The sequence below is a fragment of the Chrysoperla carnea genome, chromosome 2 (assembly GCF_905475395.1).
Source record: "Chrysoperla carnea chromosome 2, inChrCarn1.1, whole genome shotgun sequence".
NCBI lineage: Eukaryota > Metazoa > Arthropoda > Insecta > Neuroptera > Chrysopidae > Chrysoperla > Chrysoperla carnea.
This window is the reverse complement of record NC_058338.1, coordinates 61,449,326-61,473,451: the sequence shown is the minus strand read 5'-3', so window position 1 is coordinate 61,473,451 and position 24,126 is coordinate 61,449,326. Positions and strand designations below refer to the sequence as shown.

Genomic DNA, 24,126 nt, shown 5'->3' with positions numbered 1-24,126 from the left:
GTTTGCTTTGTGGTGTAGCTGAAAAATAGGCTTCGGAAATTTATTAGAACATTCTCAATATTTAGAAGTAAAGCAAAAAGATTATTAAAGAGTGATGGGTTTGAAGTAAAAGCGCATAGATCACAGAAACTATTTGAATTTGTATAAATAGATTCAACCACTGTATTTTCTGTTGTGCTAATCATAAGAAATGTATCATTAATATTTTTATTTTTTAACTAATTTAAGGAGTGCACTTGGGCTTTAAAATTCATGTTCAAAAAGTTTGTTTGAAAAGTAACAGGTATCTCATATCAAACATAGTCGTTCGTTGGAAAACTTTAAGTAATAGAGGTTTAATATTCCTCAATAATTATAAATACCAATTTTTCTCAACTCTTGGCTGAGAAAGAAAGTAAAGCTAGGATTGAGACGTAATAATTCGTGTCTGATAAGAGCAAAACGACATTTATTTTTTTATTGTAGCTACAGCAAGACTTTTGTTGTAGGAAGCTGGGAGTAACAATTCTTTGTAAAAAAGAAAAAATATTCTCCTTCATCCAAATATTTGGTGTTTTGGCAAGTATGGTTTTATGCGTAAATCAGAAAGTTCCGTAGTGTTCACATTATGAATAAATGCACTGTTATAGACATTGATCTCACTGAATAATTACATCTGAGTCACTCATTGAATAAATAGACCTGAATCAGATGCTGTTAAATACATTTTTCGACTACTTTTATTTTTTACTATAGTGATACCCACCCTCTTCGCTGGGTTTAAAAGTAAATATTGATAAAGATTGCTCTCGCTTATCCCCTTTCTATAACACTCGAAATACTGGTAAGGATTGTTTTACACAGGTAAAATATATGTATGATTTTCTATTTTTTTAAATGTAAACTGTCGTAATTATTCATTGAGTATATCGGAAAAGATGCCGTGGAATATTTTATATTGACTATTTTTACAGAAATCTGTAATTTAAAATGTAATGTCAAATGACTACTTATACAGAAATCTGTAATTTTTGGTAATGCCAAATTAAATTAATTTTAAATTTTCATTTTATTTTTTATTCATATATCTTTTATGAGCTATATTGCTGCAGTTTCATTAAAAACCATTCGCTAGCTTTAGCGTGAAAACGTAACATACAAACAAACAAACAAACAAACATGCTTACTTTCGCATTTATAATGTATAGAGATAGAGATAGAGAAGGAATTAAAATTGTAAAATATCAAATGTTCAAAGAGGATTACCCTCCCTCATCAAATATTATTAAAGCAGAATAAAAATTTTTTTAATAAATTTATTTATTTTTAATATTATACTTAAAATATCAAATGTTCAAAGTGCCAGCATTGCAATTTATTAATAATATATATATATATATATATAAATTCAACTGATATTTTATACATTTCATTTTTAATTTCCATGAATTGTTTTAATATAAAATAATAAATATATTTCATGATATCATTTTTGTTATTTTTGTAACACATATAGTATGGATATTATAAGCTGAGTTCTTTATTAAAAAAAAAAAACGTAAAGCGACAGTCTTTGTTTATAAAAAGTAATAAAATATGTTTTTACAATATCTCTACTAGACCCGGTGCCCATCAGCACATTTTATCATCGATAAATACAGAAATTGTTGATGTGTCTTAGTTATTAAGCCCAACAACTATTTTGATTTACGAAAATTCTTGTAAATGGTGTATTCTTTTCGAAGTGGCAACAAATTCACGCGGTCAAGCTTCATTTTGACAGGTATTCGTCTTTTCTCTTATTCTATTAGGAATGTAATTGAATCAAAATGTAAAAATAGTTTTGCCCAAGAGTGAATTAAACATGATTGTCCAAGTTCGGACTTTCGAATCGGATAACGGGTATTCTCTTTTATTCAGTGCTTGACAAAACCATTTTTTTGCATTTATTATTCAATTATGTCCGTCAAATTGAAGCTTAACCACGGAATCAAGACCTTCCCAAGCCACGTGAAAGAAAAGTTTTTAGGCTTAGCCTAATTAAGGCTACACATCAATTTCTGGAGGCTAAAAATGATAAATTTATATTGATGTGAGCCGGGACTATACGTTTTTTAAACATACGACAAAAAAACTATGTTCGCTTTTAAAATAAATGGAACTTTCAAGGTTGAATATATATTCAAAACACGAAAAAATAATTCGAAACCTTATTGGTTTTTAGTATGCCCTTGATGTGGGTCACTTCTTCATTTGTTTTATATATTGACATTATTAAATAAGTAGTTCAAATGTTTTTAAAATATTTCAATAAATAATTTTCTATTTCAAAAATAAAATCGATCGATTATTGACTTAAAGATTGAAATAAAAAATTGTTAATCAGAATATACGAACTTTTAAAGCGCCTTTAACATTAACCTTTTAAATTAATTAAACTTGTGCTCTATGAATTTTTTTAAACAAACGAATTCCTTTAAAATGATTTTTTTACAAAATTGGAAAATGGTAATGATTTCAAACACAAGACATAGAGTAAATTATAAATAAAATGCTTCTGTTAAGGTCCAATGTCGAAATATGTCGAAATTATTTGCTTTATTTATAGGTGTCATAAAATAAAAGAGGTTTAGGACTCTGAGGGGAAGGGAATAAAAAATTATATTAATTTATAGACGTTTTTACGTTATCGAGATTTTACTGTAAACGCAAATCACGAACGGAAATGTACATGCGTAATGTCATCCATAATTCAGTAGAATTAAGCAGATATCATTTTCTAAGAATTTCTAATAACATTAAAAATTCTTCAAAAAAAAAAACAACATTGATGTAGATGACCTCTGATAAAGGTTAAAAAATATTTGATATTTAAATAGAGCTCTAATTCGCATATAAAGCTTTTAAAAATTGCATACATATAGTATATATTCAAAATATATTCAGAAAGTGAAAATAAACAATTGACTGAGTTAATTGCTAAAATACCCTGCGTAGACAGTGAAGAAAATCATTGTTAATTTTTTTAATAAGTTAGATAACGGCAACATTCATCTTTGTAAAATAAAATCGAAACCAAAATATCTAAATTTTTTCCGTTGGACCCCCTTAATGTTATCAGATATGTTCGGTTTGAGATTATAGTTTGAAATTATATTTGAATTAATAGGCCACTATTTGAAGTTACTTACCTAATTTTTACCTTGCCATGTTAATGTATAGTTTTCGAAAAATGCAAAGTTTTACTTTATTTGCTCCCGCAAAAAATATGATATTTACGAAATAATGTTTTAAACAAATGTTATTTAATTTTTACTAAGATACTTTTTTGTTTTTAAACTTTTATTTTATCTGTTGTAGTTAAAAAGATGGTTCCTAGGGATCTATAACTCAATTGACCTTTATTACTCTTTTATTAATTTTTAGTCATATTTTGCGTCCTCAACACTGTATAAAAATTTCAGCTCAATATCTCTTTTCATTTTTGAAATATCGTGATGACGGGTAGATGGATGCCTCTACCAAAATTTTGTTTAGTATCAATATTTCCCAGTGATGGAAATTTGGGACTAAATTTGATATACTTTGATATATTTCATATATATACAGGGTATAAAAATACACATAATAAAAATTTTTTAGCATTAATGCATAATTTACATATTATTTTTATTATGACCGGCCTTCAAAAAGTTTACCATAAACAATACGAAAATGAAATAAATAAATAATTCAATAATCATAAATGGTTAATATGATTGATGTAATTAAACCGTACTATCATTAAATTATGATCCCATCATATATTTGTTTAATTGAAAAAAATTTTCAAATAATCAATGGAGTATTTGACTTTTTTATGTGTATAGTTTTTAAAAACGGCATTGCAATATGATATCTCATCGTTGAACGGAAGGAAAAGATTTCAAGAATATTAACTGTTAGTATATTTTGACAAGTTTAAACCATTTTATTGATTATTTCATCGGTTAATTTCGGAAAAATCAAGGCCAAAATTTTGCCATCAATAATATGTGTATTTAATTGAGTCCTAAGACTCACTTAAGTCATAAGACTGTGTTATGACAACTTACTTTCGTATACCTATGACTGTTTCTTTCACACTTCTTTTATCAAGTAGCTTTTTAAATTTAATCGAGGTACACTTGACGAAATTTTTATAAAAATAAACGTGACCTTTTCATAATATTTTTTTGTTTATATTTTTATATTTTTCTAAATTATGGTTTTAAATTTTAAAATTTTATTAAACAATTACATGTGAAAAAAGCATATACGATTTGTGTATAATGGACTTGAACAATCAATAAATTTTATTCAAACGTTGAAAAGTATTTTTTACTCCAAAAATTAAAAATTTTTTCTACAATAGGTACCTACTAGTATTTCTACAGTAAAAAAATATTTTTGGTCCAATACGTTAAATCAAGCGAGTATTTAGGGGTTTTAGGGGTTAAAATTTTTGATTCGCAATTACATTTTAACATTCAAAAAAATATTTAATAACTTACTTTTCTTATCAAGAATGAAGTTCTAACGACAAACATAGTAACGACATCATTATGTCCGACCTCTCTTCTATTATTTGTCTAATTGATAGTTCGAAATACATATGTCGCCCGTATATCTTGGTTGATTTAAATTTTAATTTCACTTTTTGTCATCTCTTTTACGGCATTTTCGTATTATGTTAATAATAAGGAAGAAATTGGTTTGGTCTCTAAGTTTCATCAAGACTTGATCAATTGTTTCATGTGATATTATTCAAATAAGTCTTATCAAAAGCATGCCCAATTTTATATTCACATAAATAATGATATACGACAATAAAGCTGATCATTTGATATCGGCTTTGATGAGTAATCAATTGTTGAATGATATCGGTTCGGCCTTCGATACTAATTTGATTACCATTTTTATGTATACTTGGCTTACGTAAAATTGGCCTTGAAAATGAAATAATACGACTAAAACGACATGCTTGCAATTTTATTCTGTAGGTATCATTTGACTGGCCTCATAAAAGGCATATTTTATTCTAAAATAGATATAAATTAATATGGTGCATCAAGAAAACTTTCTTGGTCATTTCAATGCATGATTTTAATATAAAACTCTTCAAGATTGATTTTCAATGATTCTTCTAAAATAGACTGGTTAATCATGTCTTCTAAAAAAATTAAAATCTTAGATGAAAGCTTATAATATTGTATTTATAGAGCGGAAAAAATAGAAATATTCGGCTAAAATAACCCATCAAAGCTATTGTAACATATATGCACCTTTTTGAATTGATAAATATGAGGTTTTGTTTTTATTAGAGTAATTCAGGGCAGAGTTCAGACACTAGCTGCATTTTCACCAAAATTCTTTCCGTTTTCCATGATAACGATACAGTATTTTATTTATATAATTGTATGGGTGGACATATAATTATATGGTTTGTATATGCGGTTTACATTGATTTAATAATATTTTCTATCAAAATTAAATAAGTAATAGTTAATTTATATTTAACAAGTGAAATTTACAAAATTTAAAAAATCCCCGACAAATGCGATTTATTCCTTGTAAACCGATTTTTTGAAAGTTAGCTACAAAATGTTCTCAATCAAAACGATTCGACTGTCTAGAGGCTACAATGCCACTGAGAAACACACAGACATACTGATAAACACTTTAAACTTATACTCCTTTTTAAAAATTTATCAAAGTGATGGTCAAGGACATCAGATGAGATGAAAAGGATACTTAGAGAGCTATCACTTTTTGGGACAAATTTTTGGCAATATTTTAATTGAAATTGAAATATTTCAGTTGAGTTTGTTCTTTTGAATTACCTAATTATTTCACCATTTCACTTTTCAAAATGAATTGAGCCAGGTTTATTTGACCATTCATTTCCATTATTTATATGTTAATTATACGTCATGCCTTTTCCAAACTGAATCGATTTTGAAGATCATCGCCAATTTTTTAGATTTATCGAGAACGGAGCTCTAAGATCGCACTTGAACATAGCTAAGAACACTCTCCGTTAAATTACCTTTCAAATGAAGCCAAAAAAATTAAAATAAGTTTATCCGTTTAAGCGCTACGATGGCACAGACAGAAAAACACACAGACACACACACATAGCGGTCAATGTTATAACACACCTTCTTTTAATTCGGGGATTACAAAATATTTGTTTGTCGAAAGGCAACAAGAAAAGCAATTGATGCGACAGGTCTCAATTATTCGGTGGGAAATTTTCTCTTATAACAACTTGAGTGTCGCTTAAATCTGCCTCATCATACGATTTCTATACTATTGAAACTGGGGTAAGAAATTTTCTTAGATCAATTTTTCTTTCATGTTTATTCTTTAACTCAGACTGGGACAATAGGTTAAATTGAAAAAATTATTGCTTACTCAAAAAATATTTAAGAAAAATTGTCTATTCCAAAAAATTTCTTGGTTCCACGTTTGCTAGTACGGCTTTTTTTTTACTGATGTGTCAGTGTTTTAATCTTACGGAAGAATTTTGATGATTTCATAAACGATAATGAACATTTCACTGTTTTTTTTACGTCACCGAGATGGATGAATGATTTTATACATAAGTTAACTGATTTATTACGTAAAATAAAAAAACGTTTTATGCAGACTCATATTAGATACATATTTTATAAATTTTAGTGTACGCATAAACGTGATGACTTAAAAAATGACCTAGAACATTCAAGGCTAACAACTGTATGTTATATTTTTTTGTGGTACATATTTTTTAATGTGTTTTAATGCAAAAAATAATTAATTTAATCACTTAATTACATGAATATGGCGCGAAATAAAAACTTGCTTATTATTTTTGAATGAACAATATTCTAAGAAGTGAATATAGACATTTTTTAGGCGAAATAAAATGCCTGTCTTGTGTCTACGAATCGATTTCAGTAGATTAGTAAAACAAATTTAAATAAAAAAATACAGTAGAATCTCGATAAGTTAAAGTCCAAGGGAAACACAAAATATTTTAAGTTATAGAGGTTTTAAGTTATCAAGTGTCTATGTTAGGTAAAGGTTAATATAGAGGTATGTACATGTTTCTATGTACCCTAGTTAATATAGTGTACATGTTTCTATGTAGTTACTGAGGGCCTATACAGAGATTATTTATTTAAGTTATAGAGGTTGCGTATTTTAAGTTATAGAGGTTTTGGGCTCTGATGGAAAGGGAACATAGTATTTTTTGAAGTAACAGAGGTTTTTATGTTACCGAGGTTTAAGTTATCGAGATTCTACTGTACTTAAATAACAAGCTGTTATAGTACTAAAAAGTAGATAATAATTATTTCTATGAGTCACTTATCCATGATTTGTGAAATTTGTAAAAGCTGAAGACGCTACATTTAAAACATCAAGGGTTATTCGCAGCGACGCTTTTAAAAATAGTTATGTATGAGTTATTCTTAGAAATAAATGTTTTTCTTCTTTTTTCTACTTTCCTTGTAACTCAAATTCAAATGAAATTTTCTATTTTTCATAAAGAAAAAAGATAATTTATCATTTATCTCAACTTTAATAGCGTATAATAAATTTCCCACAAAATAATTAACGATTCATTTTTAATATCTTTGGTTTTTCCTCGTACGAGATTATTGTTTAACCTTCGTGTATGAACTGTAAATTTGTAGACATAATTATTAATGTCATTATTTTATTAACTAATTAATAAAATTACAAAAAATTTCATTCATAATTCATAAATTTTGTTTCAATTAATAATTATTTTTTATATTTCATGTTAAACTGTTAAGGTTTCTTTTCTATTTCACATGAAACTGTTAAGATCAATTTTTTTAAGAGGCAGTGTGGTTGCTTAGAATTTAACATGCTTAATTTATCATTTTCTCATTCACATACAAGTAATTTTCTAATGATTGAAGGAGTTTCACATAGCCTTAAACGATTTCCATGCAATTTTTTTTAACTTTTTTAAATAAACTTTAAATAATGCAGTCGAACAGTTTTTATAAAGATTCTTTGACTGGTCTCGGATTCCGAGATCCTACGGCTCTCCACTAAATATAGTTGCTAGACAATTTCTTGATTTCAGTAGCTGGATTACATGTTACTTATATGGGGAAAATTTTATGTCCAAGGAACAACGAAATTTTTTTATCAAAAACCAAAAAAATGTAATTTTAAATGGCATATAATATGTTAAACATATCTCAAACCCTAATTTTAAATTGGCATATGGTAAGGCTGTCCAAACGCAGGTGATGAAATTTGCTGATAGGTAATTTTTTACCTAGAATTTCCACTTCGTTTTAAACTCACAGCCTACTTTCGATAAACAGTAGAATTCTTTGAATACTGGACTAAATTTGAATATTAATTTTTTGGCATGAAATTTTGGGGATCCTTGTACAAAAACTCTCCAAATTTCTACGCTAGTGAAGATTAAAGATTATTAGTATGTAACTTAGATTAATGGAGTTGTTTATTTAAAATTTTACTTGGTAGCATTGGATTCACTTGCAATTTACTTTACTGGTTTACTTTACAATTTTAAGCATTTAAATAAATTTCAACACCAAAATTGGACAATGAAACCCGGGTATAAACACAAGAATATCGTTATTAGAGTTTCTATAGAACATATTTTTTTAAAAAAGCACCTCTCAAGAATTTTATTTTTTCTTGACATCTTCACAAATCGATTTGGTGTAAAATTCCACCATCCGAAGTCAAAAATCCGAGCATAACTTCAATGGACTACTGAATAAACAATTTTTATACCATGTATATGAAATATACATAGCATATTAAGTTTAGTCCCAAGTTTGCAACGCTGAAAAATATTGATGTAACGAAAAAAATTTTGGTATAGGTGTTCATAAAATCACTTAATTAGTCCATTTCCGGTTGTCTGTCATCTGTCTGCCCGTCTGTCATCACGATTACTCAAAAACGAAAAAAGATATCAAGCTGAAATTTTTACAGCGTACTCAAGACGTAAAAAGTGAGGTCGAGTTCGTAAATGAGCAACATAGGTCAATTGGGTCTTGGGTCCGTAGGACCTATCTTGTAAACCGTTAGAGATAGAAAATGTTCTTTATAAAAAAATAAACAACTTTTGTTTGAAACATTTTTTCGTAAACATCACTGTTTAAGCGTGAGAGCGCAAATTTTGCGCAAATTGTAAACAATGTATGTTATGGCTATATCAGTTATATATGTGTTACATGTATGCATGTGTAATGTGACAGAGTACTCATAACTGTCTATACATGGTATTTCAACAATTAACTCAGTCAATTGTTCGTTTTCAACTGTTTTTAATCTAAAATTTCTTTTTATTTAGTAAAATAAGAGTTATCAAAATCAGTTTTCTCTGCAAAAGTTATTGGGCATACATAAAAGAAGTACAGGTCAATTTCCTCCTTTTTCGTTGGTTAATTAAAGTATTACTAACAACGCTTAGGCTTAGCAGTATTCCGAAATACTTTCATTACTTGAATAAGTAAAATAAACATACAAAAATGAAATCTATAAATATAATATAATAAATATAATGTTTGCATTACTTAACACGCTTGATACAGTCTTTTATCAGTAAATATTAGTTATAAGTTAGTTTCTCTGTACATTTAAGACGACACTAACGTTCTAAGGTTATCATTTTATACTGATAATAAGATCCCCTATAAGACTTTCTCGCATTGATATGATATATTATTTTTATAGTTTACATAAGTAAACAAGATACCGTTCAAATACATAAATACAGATTGTCCCTAAAAAGCTTGAATAACGCTCTACCTCTAATAACCCTCTAATTCACTAAATTGTAGAGCGAAGAGCATGTATTTATGGATCACAGAATCCAACGCTTTGCGAATAGGTGTAAGAGCCATGATCTGATTTATTTTTAAAATATTGCACAGGAATAATATCAATTCATTGTACTAAAACTCACCAAATTTCTACGCTAATGGAAATAAAAAATTGTATTAGGATAAAAGGAGGAGGAGGTATTAAATTAGGATTATTAACTTGTTTACTAAAAAAGTTTGGTACCTACTTGGTAGGAATTGATTTACTCGAACTAATTCAAATTAACTTCATCACAAAAATTGAACAACCAATAAAAAATACTCAAAATACAAACATATCGTTATTTAGGTATTTAAAGAACATAGTTTTTCCAAAAAGTACCTTAAATTATTTTTTCTTGACTTCTTAAAAAATGGATAAAAACCTAAGCCCATTTTAAAATCGTGGAGAAAATATTTTGAATTGAATATTTAATGGTCGGCCATAATATGGTCTCTAAGTATTTTATTAATATTTCATATTTAAAAAACAATTAAACACAATTTGTTGTTTTTCAATTTTAGGGTTGGTATAGTTCTTTTGGTTTTATTTCGTATTCTATTTCAGCATTTTCAGATGTAAGAGCAACCTCTTACAATTTGGTGCATCGTTGGTTCAGTGGTAGAATGCTCGCCTGCCACGCGGGCGGCCCGGGTTTGATTCCCGGACGATGCACCAAATTGTAAGAGGTTGCTCTTACATCTGAAAATGCTGAAATAAAACCAAAAGAACTATGTTTGAGAATTTATTCCGTAATTATCTGGAGTACAAACAACCAGCGTTGCTAAGGTAATGTTTGTCTACAAAGCAAAGTCGTATCTATCGAATGTACATACATTCGATAGAAACGCAATTACAATGTCTTCACAAAACTGCCTTTAATGGTTAAAATTGAATGTTCCGAGTAAGATTTGATGGTAAATTGAGTCTTACGAAGTTCTTTTCATATTTATAGAATTTTTAGTTTTATGTATGTTCAAGGAAAATTTCCCTTGAATGTCAAATACCTTGGTCTTATGCTTTTCCATAAATAGCCATTTATCTATGTCATATATAGCAATATAAAATTTACAACTTTCAATGAAAAACCTTTTTAACCAAAACTACTCTTTGTGTTAATTTTAGGACATCCATTACATATGAAATATATTATGATAAATAATTTTTTCTTTATTAAATATTTATCTAAAATTAATATTATTATCATAAATATTTAATGATCTATTTGTTAAAAGTTAAATACATTCCGTAAATATCTTAAAAAAGAATTTAAACTTTTTTTGAATTAAAATCGGTTTAAAAGTAAGCTGTCATCGTACGTGCAAAATTTCGCTGTACGTTCATTAGTGAAGGAATATAACCTTTATAGGCTTTATTTGGAAGATAGATTCATATCTATAGTTATTGTTTAAACATGATTTTGGGTTGGTTAACATGGCTGGGAAAACGGAGTATATTATTAGTTTCTCGTTACAGTTTCTTTGATAGCTAGATGTTTTGTTCCCGGTACATAAATTTTATTTCTCCCCTGAATAAATTGAAGCCTGACCCTTCTAGATTTTCACATTTTGGGAGATCTGATGACATTAATGGATTTTTTGAAACTTGACATTAATCTGCAAATTTAACGACCTACAACACCAACTATCAGTGACGGGAAATTATACTTGTATATTACGTCTTATTCGAACCAGTCGCAGCAAAAATATGCCAAAATGTTTAAACAAAAATAGTTCAATTATGCGATAATTTATGCAACCGATATTATGATTGACTTTATTTTGGAATACATAACTTGTATTTTTAGGGAGATCGTGTCATCATTTACTAGAAATATATTTTTAGCAATGAAAACACCGATCACTGGTGATAAGCTACATTGGACACAGTCAGTTTTTGGATGGGAGACCGCTTCAGAACTTTCTATGTTGTCGCTTTTTTATTATTTATAATATTTTGTAATTGCTCACGGATAAATATGTTTCTTCATCGGCCAAATTTAATCATTTACACCAGACATACATAGCCACAGCCAGACATGGTCGGATTCCGCTCAATAATTTTAATGTTTAAATTATAAAATTTTAATTTTCAACTTAGACAATTTTAATTATTCATTACTATATAATTAATTGAAATATTTTCAAATATTCAAAAAGACATAGTTATCCCGAATTTTTTAGTCTTCAATTCTGACGGCAGTCTCCTCTATGATTTTGTTTGCTTTAAAGAAAGATGAATTTTTCAATTGTCTTTTCTGAAATTTTTGTAAATTGACTACAAGCTTTTATCAATTTAAAATAATTTTTCGTCTATATTTGACTGTATGCTTATGCACTGAAGTTGAAAAATATAAAATTAGGTTTATGATCCCGACTACCGATATTTCATATCTTATCAATTCAAAATTTTTATTTATTTCAAAAAAAAAAAAAAAAAAACATATTGACACCTTAAAATAATTTTTTATTTCTTTGAGTTTACATTATTACTATACCCATATCTTATCACACAAATACTTGATAATACAAAGTATATACTATTTAATTCTAAGTTAGTTCATAATATGTATTTTTTACTATTTATATAGTTGATTAAATCATTTTTTTTATAATATGGTGGATTAAAGACGGACTGATTAAAATTTAAAGAAATTATCTATAAAAACAGTTTTATTATACTGTTTCCTATGTTTAACAGATAGATCGTTAGCTTTTTCTGAAGCTAGTTTCGATAATGAAGCAAAATTTTCTATTTGTTTTTGGAAATTGACGATTTATTTTCTATATATATGTTAAAAGAAAGTAATTGAAAACAGTCGTTTAAAAAATGACAAAAGATTTGCAATTGTGGAAAGGATGAAAAATGTTGAAAAACATAAACTGCGTACATTTTTTAAATCCAGTAGAATCTCGAGCTGTTAACTCACTAAAGGTTTAAGTTAATGACTTTTAAATGTTCATATTTGTACTAATTGAGGTTTATTTATGTTCTATACTTTTTGTTTCTTAATTAATCATAAGGACTAGTTTAAATTGTGAATAAAATATAGATACTTTTCAGGCCGCAAAAACATTACTTGAACATGAAGTTCAATACTGAAATTATTTAAATTATTCGTTTAAGGATGTATGAGCACAGTAGTGGGGGCACACATTTAAAAAATATATATTTTCAATTTTGATGATAAATTATATTAACTTGACGATATAAGACGAAAAGTAAGAATAAAATTTCTCGATATCTGGCGTAATTTTCAAAATATTGAAAATTGAAAATTTTGTTTGATTATTTAGCTTTCGATATTTCGAAAACCAAGGCACATATCGATAAATATTATTCTTTATTTCGTCTACATTCATGAAGTTATAACAATATTCATCTCCAAAGTTGTAAATAAGATAAAAATAATTTCAACCCTAAATCTACCCTGCTCTGACATCCCTTATAGAGACGGAGCCACTTGGTTTTTTTCTTTTCTATGCCATTGCTTATATGTTTACTTTCTATTAAAAGTCTTTTTTTTTTTTAATTTGTTTTCATTCATTCCAAGTGAAAATTATCAAAAACTTTCAAAATATGTCGTTTTTTGAGATTCCTCCATAAGCGCCAAATAGTATTTTATATCGATTTTCAATGACTTTTTTTTTTAAAATTTGCATTGATATTTATGCTGAAATTTTAACCACATGTTCTTTGAGGAAAAGTCTATAAAAAAAGAGTTTTTTGAGCCCTTATATCAATCATCGTTGTAATGCTTATACATCCTTAAGTTATAGAGGCATTGTATTTTAACAAAAAGAGGTTCTGGAATCTAAGGGGAAAAGAACAAAAAATTTATTTTTTAGTTATCGAGATTCTACTGTATCAATAAAAAGTTTCTTAGCAAATATGTCAAAATCAGGAATTAAAACAAGTAATAGTTCACCCTTACACACACAAGGGAAGTATTTTTTTTTGTTAGGTTCCTAAAAAGGGAGTTTACTTTTAATGTTGAATACGACGAGATATTTTTAAAGGAATAGGCGTCGAAGTGTGTTATTATTTGGCACGACATCAAAAGAATACGATTGGTTCATATATTCAACCAATATAATACAAGCGTCGCGCATCGTTATTATTTTTATACAACACGAATTTCTAGTATATGTTTCTGTTCAAACAAAATAAACGCATGTGCTTTGAACGTTTGTGGTTTCACTTTGTATATAACACATATTTAAATATCCCCTAAATAAACTTTCTCGCAAGGAACAATTTAATGTTCTAAATTTTCAAAAACTGTTTATTCTTTTATTTTATCCCGATAAAATTTTTGGGTATGAAAACAGAATGCCTTTTATAATGTTGTACATTTAAATCGACATTTTGATTTCACAAAAAAAAAAATTTTTTTTAAATTTTAATTCAAAATATTTATAATTGAAAATTAATCAGCTCTTTCACTCGCTTAATTTATATCTTTCAGTAACGTCGATCAAATTTGAATTTCTATTTCGGATGGAATTTTCTAGTTTCATTATAATTCATCGCAATCTCAAGATATGAAGACATGAATGAAAGTTTATTCGGAAAAGTTTGTTCTTACAATATTAATACAATCGAAGTAAATAAACGTGTTGGTATAATCAGAACTTGGAGCTTAATTGGCCGAGCGGTCTAAGGCGTTAACTAAGGCTTCGACCGTTTGTCTACTTAGACTTAGGTTACGGAGCCGAAGACAAGACTTTTGGCTAGCGGATCAAGAATTTTGTATTTTAACTAATTGATCATATTTAGTTCATAATTTAAAAATGTATCTTTGCTCGATTTGCGAGCCTTAGAACTCCTCTTAACAATTAAAACACTTTCCTAAAATAATTACCACCAAAAATCCCTACAGAGATAGTCTAGATCGTAGTTAGATGTACGTAGGGGTTGAAAGGGGTGTGTGTGCTTCAAAAAGTTCTGCATCGATTAATCTCAAATTTACAACCGATACGAAACGATATACAACCAGATTCAAGGATTGTTTTTATATAATTTTAACCTTCGGAGCGTGGAAAGATGGAAAAAATAATAGAGCATGACGTGTACATTACAAAACGGTAACTACCGTTGCAAGGGAATATAGGGGGAGGGGTGAGGATTGACAAACATGAAAGTCAGTTTACCCGTTTAAAATTTGTGAATTCTTTTATCGGGGGCTTATAAAAAAAATTTCATAAAGCCATAAAATAAATAAAATCGACGAATTTGTGAACATAAGGAGGATAAGTGACGGCATATGGAGTGAAGGTTATAGTTCGCGTAGCGGGTAGTTCACAGCTAGTTAACAATATTTTTTTTTTTAATTTCGAAAATAAATATCAATAAAATTACATTGAAGTTATATCTATTTGTGAAAATTATAATGTTATTGTTTAATATTTAACAGTTGTGTATTTAAACAACTGGTCTCTACTCAGTGCCATTTCTTATTTTATTCATATGTTTTCTATGTAATGTGTTATTGTAAAGATTTACAAAATAATATATACATGCATATTACATATTATGTACATGTATTCAACATAAATTAGTGTTATTTTGTAAGGTACACGTTAGTGTACCGAAGTGATTAGTGATGTACCGAATACATAATGGTTGAATGTAGAATCCCTCTTTTATGGTCTCGGCTATTTCGCACTTAATAATATGTGTAATAATTGCCTTAGCTCAAAAAATAGAATGAAATATGAAATTTACTCCCTGGATGCCATCATTACCAAAGACGATACACAAAGATAGAAGGGCAGAATAAAAGTTCCGAATTAGCGCAACCAATCGCAATAACTTTGAAGATCTAGAACCTTGGAATTCGTGTCTGCTATAAAAACTGTTTGAAAATATCGTACAAACGTGGGGTCATTAATAAAATGATTTCAAATCAAAAATTATTCTTTATTGAAATTTTCGTCTGATTAAATCAATTTTCGAGAAGTGCTTATGTGCAGATTAATACACGGGGGAATGCAATAACGGCCGTTTTCGAGTTAATCTATGATTAAAAATATTTTTATCAATTTAAATTAAAAGCTTTAAGATGGAATGAGCTGTAAAAAAAGCAATTCCACTCTAAAGAATTTCTTTTTATTAGCATTATTTTTTTCATCTTGGAAAATAGTCATTATTACATTTGCCATATGCTGAACTGTAGTTAGGTCAAAACAAGTAAAAATTTGTTTTTAACATTTGATGATAACAGTATTGGTATCATTTTTGCGTTAATCATAATTTTGTATTTTCTCCAAAATACGTAAGAAAAATTGCGTTGCAGTCTTAGGCTTCCATCGATTACGAGTGACGTCCAGACCACACGAGATTTAAGGTATTCACTTTTGGGTAAGACTAAATATTCGACAAAAAGTAATTTTTTTTATTGCGTTTCATTTAGGCTTAAAGCGTCCTTAATTTGTTTATTTTCATTTACCTCGTTTTGTTAGCAAATTTACATTTAAAGAGAAAGATATCCACTATTGATGTCATGCGTGGGTATCACCATAGAGATTACATATAAAAATTTTTTTTGCTAAAGGTAGATGGGATTTTAATTTCACTTTCAAATTTTGTCATAGTATCAAGTCTAGTTTAACATTTTTGTGGGTAATATGACCAATTCGACATCAAGATAATCCCCTATTCTTCCACAATTTTCTTACAACTTTATGTCTTGAAAATAATTTTGTGCAAGATTACTTTGCGGTAATAAATCCGTTACAATACTATATAAAATAATGTACCTTAATAGTTAATACATGGTATGGATATGTTAAATATATTTATATTTGAAATTCTTTTAAATAAGATGTTCAAATATGACAATAATTAAAACGTGAAGTCATTCACCTCTCGTTTTTTTTTTTACATCTTTCAATATTAATATTAATAATTCTTTTAATATTAAAAACTTATTATATAACAATTACTGCATTAAATACTCAAAATTTATTTTCTTTTCATAATGTAGCCTACCATGTTTTGCATATTTTTTTAAAATATAACAACAAAAACACAAGTTTATTTGCACAGGTTGTTTTCTGGAAATTCTGTTTTATATATAAAATATTTATTTTAGAATTTTGAAGTCATAATTAATAACGAATACATATTTAAATACATATTTAACCCAGCTGTGCTCGTGACTATATCCGCATTAAGATTATTTATTATTACTAAAAATAATAATTTTGCAAAGTAATGAAATTTTCACTAAAATAAAGGTTCTCAATGTAACCAAGAGTTTAAATCTCTGGGCAGTACATTTGATTTGAAAATTATCAATACAAAAACTCACTAGTTTCACTTTTTTTCAATTTTTCAGATTATAATCTTACATTTGACAACGGAGAATAATACAATAATCAAAAATAATAAGGGTCAAAAAATAAATTTTTAAAAAAAGGATTTGACATGGTAAAAAATTGCTCAAGCCGTTTTTGAGAAAAACTTAAAAACTAAAAATTAATTTTTCTTGATCATGTTTTCTTCAGCGTACCATTATCATTATTCTGTACCGTCATAGCTCATGAAGACCCTGAACCTCCCGTCCAAAATTATTCCACTGCTGTTTATTCACTGCTTTCCTCCCTCAGACCATAACTGACTCTACGGACTCTTTTTCTAATTACTACTTTATTAAGCAATCCACCAGCCCAGTATATCTTATTCTAAGACGTGCTATCTTGACAATGTCAATGTTACCACTCCGCTCAAATAGCAAGCACTCTATTCGTTCTCTTTCTCCAGGTTCTGTAGCATTTTTAGGTTTAGTTGGAGCCAATAACTCTGAGCCAAATGTTCTGCCTATTTTAGATGTGGCTTAATTTTAATTAAGTTAATATACAAAACTTGATTTGTGGCTAAATGTACAAAACTTGAATGACCTATGTCTTTTGTTTGGAAGCAAATTGATTTTATTCACCATGGAAAATTCATGATCCCCTCTTGATTGAAAAACCTATATAAGAAGACAACATGCAAGTTGAAGAATAAAGCCCTAATATATAATAGGTAATTTCGGATTTTTTTTTCTCGCACTTCTTAACAAAATATGAAAGCAAAACACCGAAAAGAGATGACGAAAGTTGAAATTAAGCGGCCAAGAAATACCAATGATAAAATGATAAAAATGATTTTAAATTATTAATTTGACAGATGTAAGACAGAGATCGTGCATAGTATTTGACGTCATACACTATGTTTGTCGTAATAATTCCATGGTAAATTATTTTTTAACACTAAGAGACACAAGCAGATCTTTAATGGATTGTTTTTATCTAACTTTTTTTTTATAGTTATTCGAAAAATATGTTTTCTCTACAGATTGTATATTGAGGTATTTAATTAAAACAAAAAACAAAATATTCTCTATTCCCAAGTCTCTGAAACGCACGAGCGTATTTAACTCATAAAACTATTATATATCGAAAAAATTACTACCAATTCTGTTCCAAAGTTTTAGCAGAAAAGAGAAATATTTGCAGACATATAATTTCTAAGTGTTTGTTGTATTACGAAATCAAATAAACGAATTTCATAGTACAGAGTAGTATATTTATAAAATGTAATATTGAAACTTATTGATGATAGATTCAATAATAAGTGGGGTATCACATATCATATACATATCTTTTTTATATTCAATAACACAACACGGAATATTCCATGATAAATAACTACATAATTTATTTATATATACAAATTTGTTGTCTATCTATACAATGGAGCTCAAAAGTAAAAAACCGATAAAATATTGATGTCACGATATACGACGAAAACGAGGCGATACGATAATAAATCAATTACATTTGAGGCGAAAAAAGAGTGCGGTCGTGGGGTCTCCGCCAGGAACGAGGCTTTTTGCGCTCTTTCAAGTTAACGAACTTAAGTTCTTCTAGGACTAATTTAATTTAACTTATAGGTGTTTCCTATATGTACTTTGGCTTGCATAAAGACGGGAGTTATATGGCTTTTCAATTCTTTCAGTCTATAATTTTATAGCTACAAAATAGAATTTACTCGTCCGCATATACAAGCAGTACATTTTTTCTTACGTGATGATTTCTACCAGTTTGCTCACCCTGCAATCCAAGGAACTTCATTCCATAAACCTAATTTTCAATAAATATTAGAGAAGCATACAACAGATTTTTAATCCTAAAATTCGCAATTCAGTAAATTTGGATAGAGGGGTATTAAGATTCTTCTGGGTATCTTTATATTTAAAATTTTAATTAAATTTGTTATTAAACATATAAACCGATTTCACTTTTAGATTCCCTCGTTTCGCTAAATCAAAGTGGTAAAAATTATTGTTGTTCTCTAAATTTTTTTACGAAGAATAAGAAACTACGATGAGAAATAGATTTTCATTTCAGAAAGTTAACTGTTTTTTACCATTCTTAAACCAATAACCATTGAAACTGACTGATTGCAAAACTAATTTCGAGGTTTGTATCTTTAATTACAATCGTGTGGGGAGAGCCAAATGGTCTAATTTTTTATATATATTATATTAGCATATAGTGGTAAACTTTTTACAAAATTATGTGTCATTCATAAAATTTGATTGATGAAGTAGTATAGCGTTACCATTATAACGCCTAAGTATATCGTTTGAATGGGATCGAGGTCTCTCGATGTATTGAACTAAGAGAAAGATGGAAATGCTCTATCAATAGACCTTTTTATTTCAATTGCGATTCATTATTGTTTCGGGCAGACAGTTATATAAGTTGGACAAAGATAGAAGATATTTGTTATTCACTTTATCGCATTACTTTATTAACAAACAGTCCGAAACAAAAGGTAATCACTTATTAAAATTAAAAGGTCCACATATTTTCCTACGCAGATCCAAAAATAGCCGCAAGGGTAGTTTTGAAAATAAAAACTTAAAATTAATATTTAATACGAAAATTATTATATGCAATTGAAATATAACTGCCACAGAACCCAAAACTCCATAGAAACAAAACAATAACTACTAACATAAATATAAGCTCATCATATTTTTTTTCGTTTTTGTCCAATACACTGACCTTAATTATTATGTAGATAAAGATCCGAAATGGCTGCTATAATCTTACTATCTCTCTTTGTTTCATACCTCTAGGGTTTGTTACGCTCCTAAATCTCTGAAAGACTACTACGAGCAAATAAGTTTTCAACTATTTCCAAGAAAATAACATGACAAAACAAAGGTTTTTGAAGCTTTACTTCTTCAATATCCTGGTTGCAGACACTTTTTGATCGCATTGTAAACACATACACACACATTAAGAAGTACAAACGACGTATTCACATAAATAATCACATGAGCTGTGTCATGTTTACATTGTATCATGTATGTATGTGTATGTGAACATAATAATGTATGTATTTGTTGAATGATAGTGTATGCATGAATGTATGTATGTATGAAAATTATAATATTATTATTATCTATATGCATACAATAATCTATACTCTACAATAAAAGTCTATCATTTTAGAATTTTTAGCTGGCGGGAAAAAAACGGTGGAGGTTCTCTAGTCAACACGAATATTTTTACTTGACTGTCAAGGATCTAATATTATCTCGAATCTTCTAATCGCCTCGATATATTTCGACAGATGAGATATCGCTATATTCGTATTAAGAAAGTATTCTTAGATAGGTGTTTGAAAAACAAAAGCAAAATGGCGCATTTTTTGAACGAAATAGTAATACGTTAATAAAAAAAAATTTACCAATTTTATCGCGTGGGGTATCAAAATAAAGGTAATCAGAAAGGGATTGCAAAAATATATATAAGTTATTATATTTTTGTTATTGTAAAAAGTCTAAAATAATTAAAGAAATTAAAAATCCGATTGGATTAAATAAAAGTTTCTGAAAAGAAAGAAACAATTCCAGTTGTATACTTAGCGTCTTTAACAGTTGGCACTCATTGTTGGAAATATTTGAGTCAACCTAGGTATTATTGGGCCCCGTCTGTTAAAGTCGCTATGTGTACTACTGGACTTGTTTCTTCGTTTTCAGATTTTAGTTAACGCAGTCGGGTTTTTGATTTCTTTACTTATTTATTTTATTTTAACGTATGACCACGCATAACTTTTTACACAGTTGACTTCGATAATTTTTTATGGTAAGGTTATGCTTTAAAGTTGGTAAAATATAAATTTGAAAATTTTGCTACTTTGGGTAGAGAATAGGGAAGGATTGATTGATCTCTTCTGGTGGTGCTATAATTTTTACATCAAAATCGGTTCAGTAGTTTCTAAGATATATACCATTACGTGTAAGTGTCTTTGTTTATTAGGTACGAAGGTAGACCTTACTCACTAAAACTCACCGAATCTAGTCAATAATTTCCTTGTGAGTAATAACGATTTGAAGTCGACGCGAACCATATCCTTAGCTTAAAATCGATTCATTTGCGTTGGCTTCAAAGCGTAATTGCTCACAAGAAAACTATAAATTGAAGTCGGAACTAAAAAATTTTTTTTTACTTTATCAATTGATCATGAAAACCTGTATTCAAATACTTGTTATGAATATTACAAACTCACTAATAATCATTAAAAAAACTTATATTAAAAATTCACTAATAATCATTTAAAAATTACAAGTACTGAATCAATAAATAATATTTTAATTTCAATGTAATCTGTTTTAAATAAAAATTTTATATTATTGTTCAAAATTAGCTTAACTAATCAAATTATTATTATTATTATTAAATACTATTAATCATTTGTTTTAATGAAATGTATCTAGAAATAAATAGAATTATTAAAAGATTAATTTTCTTTTTACAATGTAAGTAATATTGTCGAGGTCAACACATTCAATACAAGAAAATGATTTATTTTGCTGAAAACTGAGAAACATTATGTATATAATTTTATTTATATTACACAAAATGGAAATTAAATTCATGAGCTTTAGGAGCGCATTCTCTTACCAATTTCAAATCGACAGATCGTTATTCGTTGCCTCCAAAACTATGAGGTAAAATATATAAGACAATATCTTTTCATTATAATATTCCGCCCTAGTTGTTGTTGGTCAGATATCTTGACAATTCCTATTTCCTTCTTGACTTCCTTCATTTTCTTGGCCCGTGTTTATCCCCCAAAGGTCCAATAGAAACTTTTTACCGAGCTACTGCCTTCGAGTGAACAGAACCCTAATCATTGCGTATAGAACTTGGTTTGAGGTGAAATATTTAAAAGGTCTCTTCTACATCTTTTCATTATTGACATTCCTTTATTTTCTAGATCTCTATTTATCCCTTGACGATCGCATGATTTCTACTCCGCTTTTGTCTTTGACTTCAGAACTCGTTTCTCGTCCATGAGATTATTTTTCTTTAACAGTTCTCTCGATTTCTCTACGAGATTTTTGTTTTTATTTTTTTTTTTTTTTTTAAATTTGTAGTACGTATGCATTGTTTTATTTATTATATTTTCTAGTAGAGAGAAATTTTTCACGATAAATAAATTATTAAATTAATGTTATTTTACTCAGCCTTTTGTCTCTTTATTAAAAACAAAAGTAGCAGCCTGGCAACCGCCAATTTGTTATTTCCAAAACTGTATACAGCCTATGTTATTCCTAGGTAGCATTTGCGTTTTCAAATGTGGCATTGTTTGTATTGTGAGTAGTGTACAGAGCGGACTAAATTGATCATTTATGGAATCCATTGAAATGGATCATGATCACGACCGAAGCCGTATGCAAAAAGCTAGTAAAACATACAGACAAGAGGAAAATTTGGCTGGTATGAAAATTCATAATTTATATTTCGTATCCCTACATACAAAGGATTTATATATATTTATATAACTTTTTAAAAATAAGATAACTTTTTATAAAAATATAATGCATTAAATAATTAAGAACACAATTGAGTAATCATAATATTTACGAATGTAGTTAAATATTGTGCAATAATTATTATATTAAATATTTTTGTTTAAATTTTTAATTGTAAGTGCTAGTCAAATTTAGAATTATTATAAGATAAGATAATTTAGACATTATAAGTAATTACATTTCATTGTATAATTTATAATTATAAGGTATAAAAAAACAATTGTGAAAAATATAAGTAAATTTTTGTTTTTTGTACAGCGTACTTACTTACAGAAAAATTTGCTACAAGTAGTCCCACAAGGCTTTATCATTTAATTAACACGCTTATGTAAAGGATGATCCAATTTCAGTTTCCCATTTTGGAACTCTGTAAATTAGAATTCTGTGAATACTTTAGCTTGTTTCAAGCACCAAATGTAAGGGTAAAACGTATCATTTACATAGCTTAGATATGAAACGTATGTAACCTTGGTTAGAATAAAGTATAGACTTTTACGAAAATATCATGGCCAATTTAATCGTCCTAGTGAGTGAATAATTCGCATCATTGTGAAAAAGTTCAAGGAAACTGTAAGCATTCGGGATAAGATAAGGGGGATTGTGGAACTTTCTTAAGAGTCGCTTCTATATCAACAAGCCTACAACTTTGGAGCATGCTACGAAAGACATAGAAATTTACCTCGATCGAATAAACCGCAGCAGAAGGTACATTGACGGGCTAGAGATTTACAGAGAATATATTGTAAGCACCAAAACGATTTATAAATGCCAATGTTTAAATTCTAAACTGACTTTAAAATGAGAGAGGAATATGTATTAGAAGTAAGAAGGAGAAGAAAGAAATCTAATTGAAATGTTTTACATTTCCTAGCTATTTCCAGTCGATTGTATTTGTTTTTAATTCTTGGTATAGATAACATTTTTATAACTTTTTTAATATATATTTTTTATCAGTAGCTTTATGTTTCTACAATTATGTTTTTGAGTAAAACAAGCGATGGTGGTGTAATGGTCAGCATAGTTGCCTTCCAAGCAGTTGATCCGGGTTCGATTCCCGGCCATCGCATACTATTTTTATCCTTACTTAACATTTAAAGCTGAAGATGTTTTAGCAGGCTTTTATTAGCTTCACCTAGATGAATTTATGTATGTTTGTATGTATGTAACTCTCTGTTTATATCATACTCATGCATAGGACATCATCAGTTATATACATATATTATACTACCGATGACCATACTATACTTGCAACAAGAGTGTTTTCAATATACATGTGACTATCAATTTTCCTATTTCACTCTCTCGTATATATATTTTAAGCTTAAAGATTGCGTTTTAACCTAAACAGTTATAAAACTTGGTCTTTTAGAAATCCA

General features: G+C 28.2%; 2 non-coding genes across 2 annotated transcripts; both read left to right on the top strand.

The window, feature by feature from the left end:
• Positions 1 to 10,471: 10,471 nt before the first annotated feature.
• Trnag-gcc lies at positions 10,472 to 10,542 on the top strand. Its single transcript has one exon. It is a non-coding gene; the product is annotated as a tRNA-Gly (tRNA).
• Positions 10,543 to 23,744: 13,202 nt separating this feature from the next.
• Positions 23,745 to 23,816, top strand: Trnag-ucc. The gene has a single exon. It is a non-coding gene; the product is annotated as a tRNA-Gly (tRNA).
• The last annotated feature ends 310 nt before the right edge of the window (positions 23,817 to 24,126 follow it).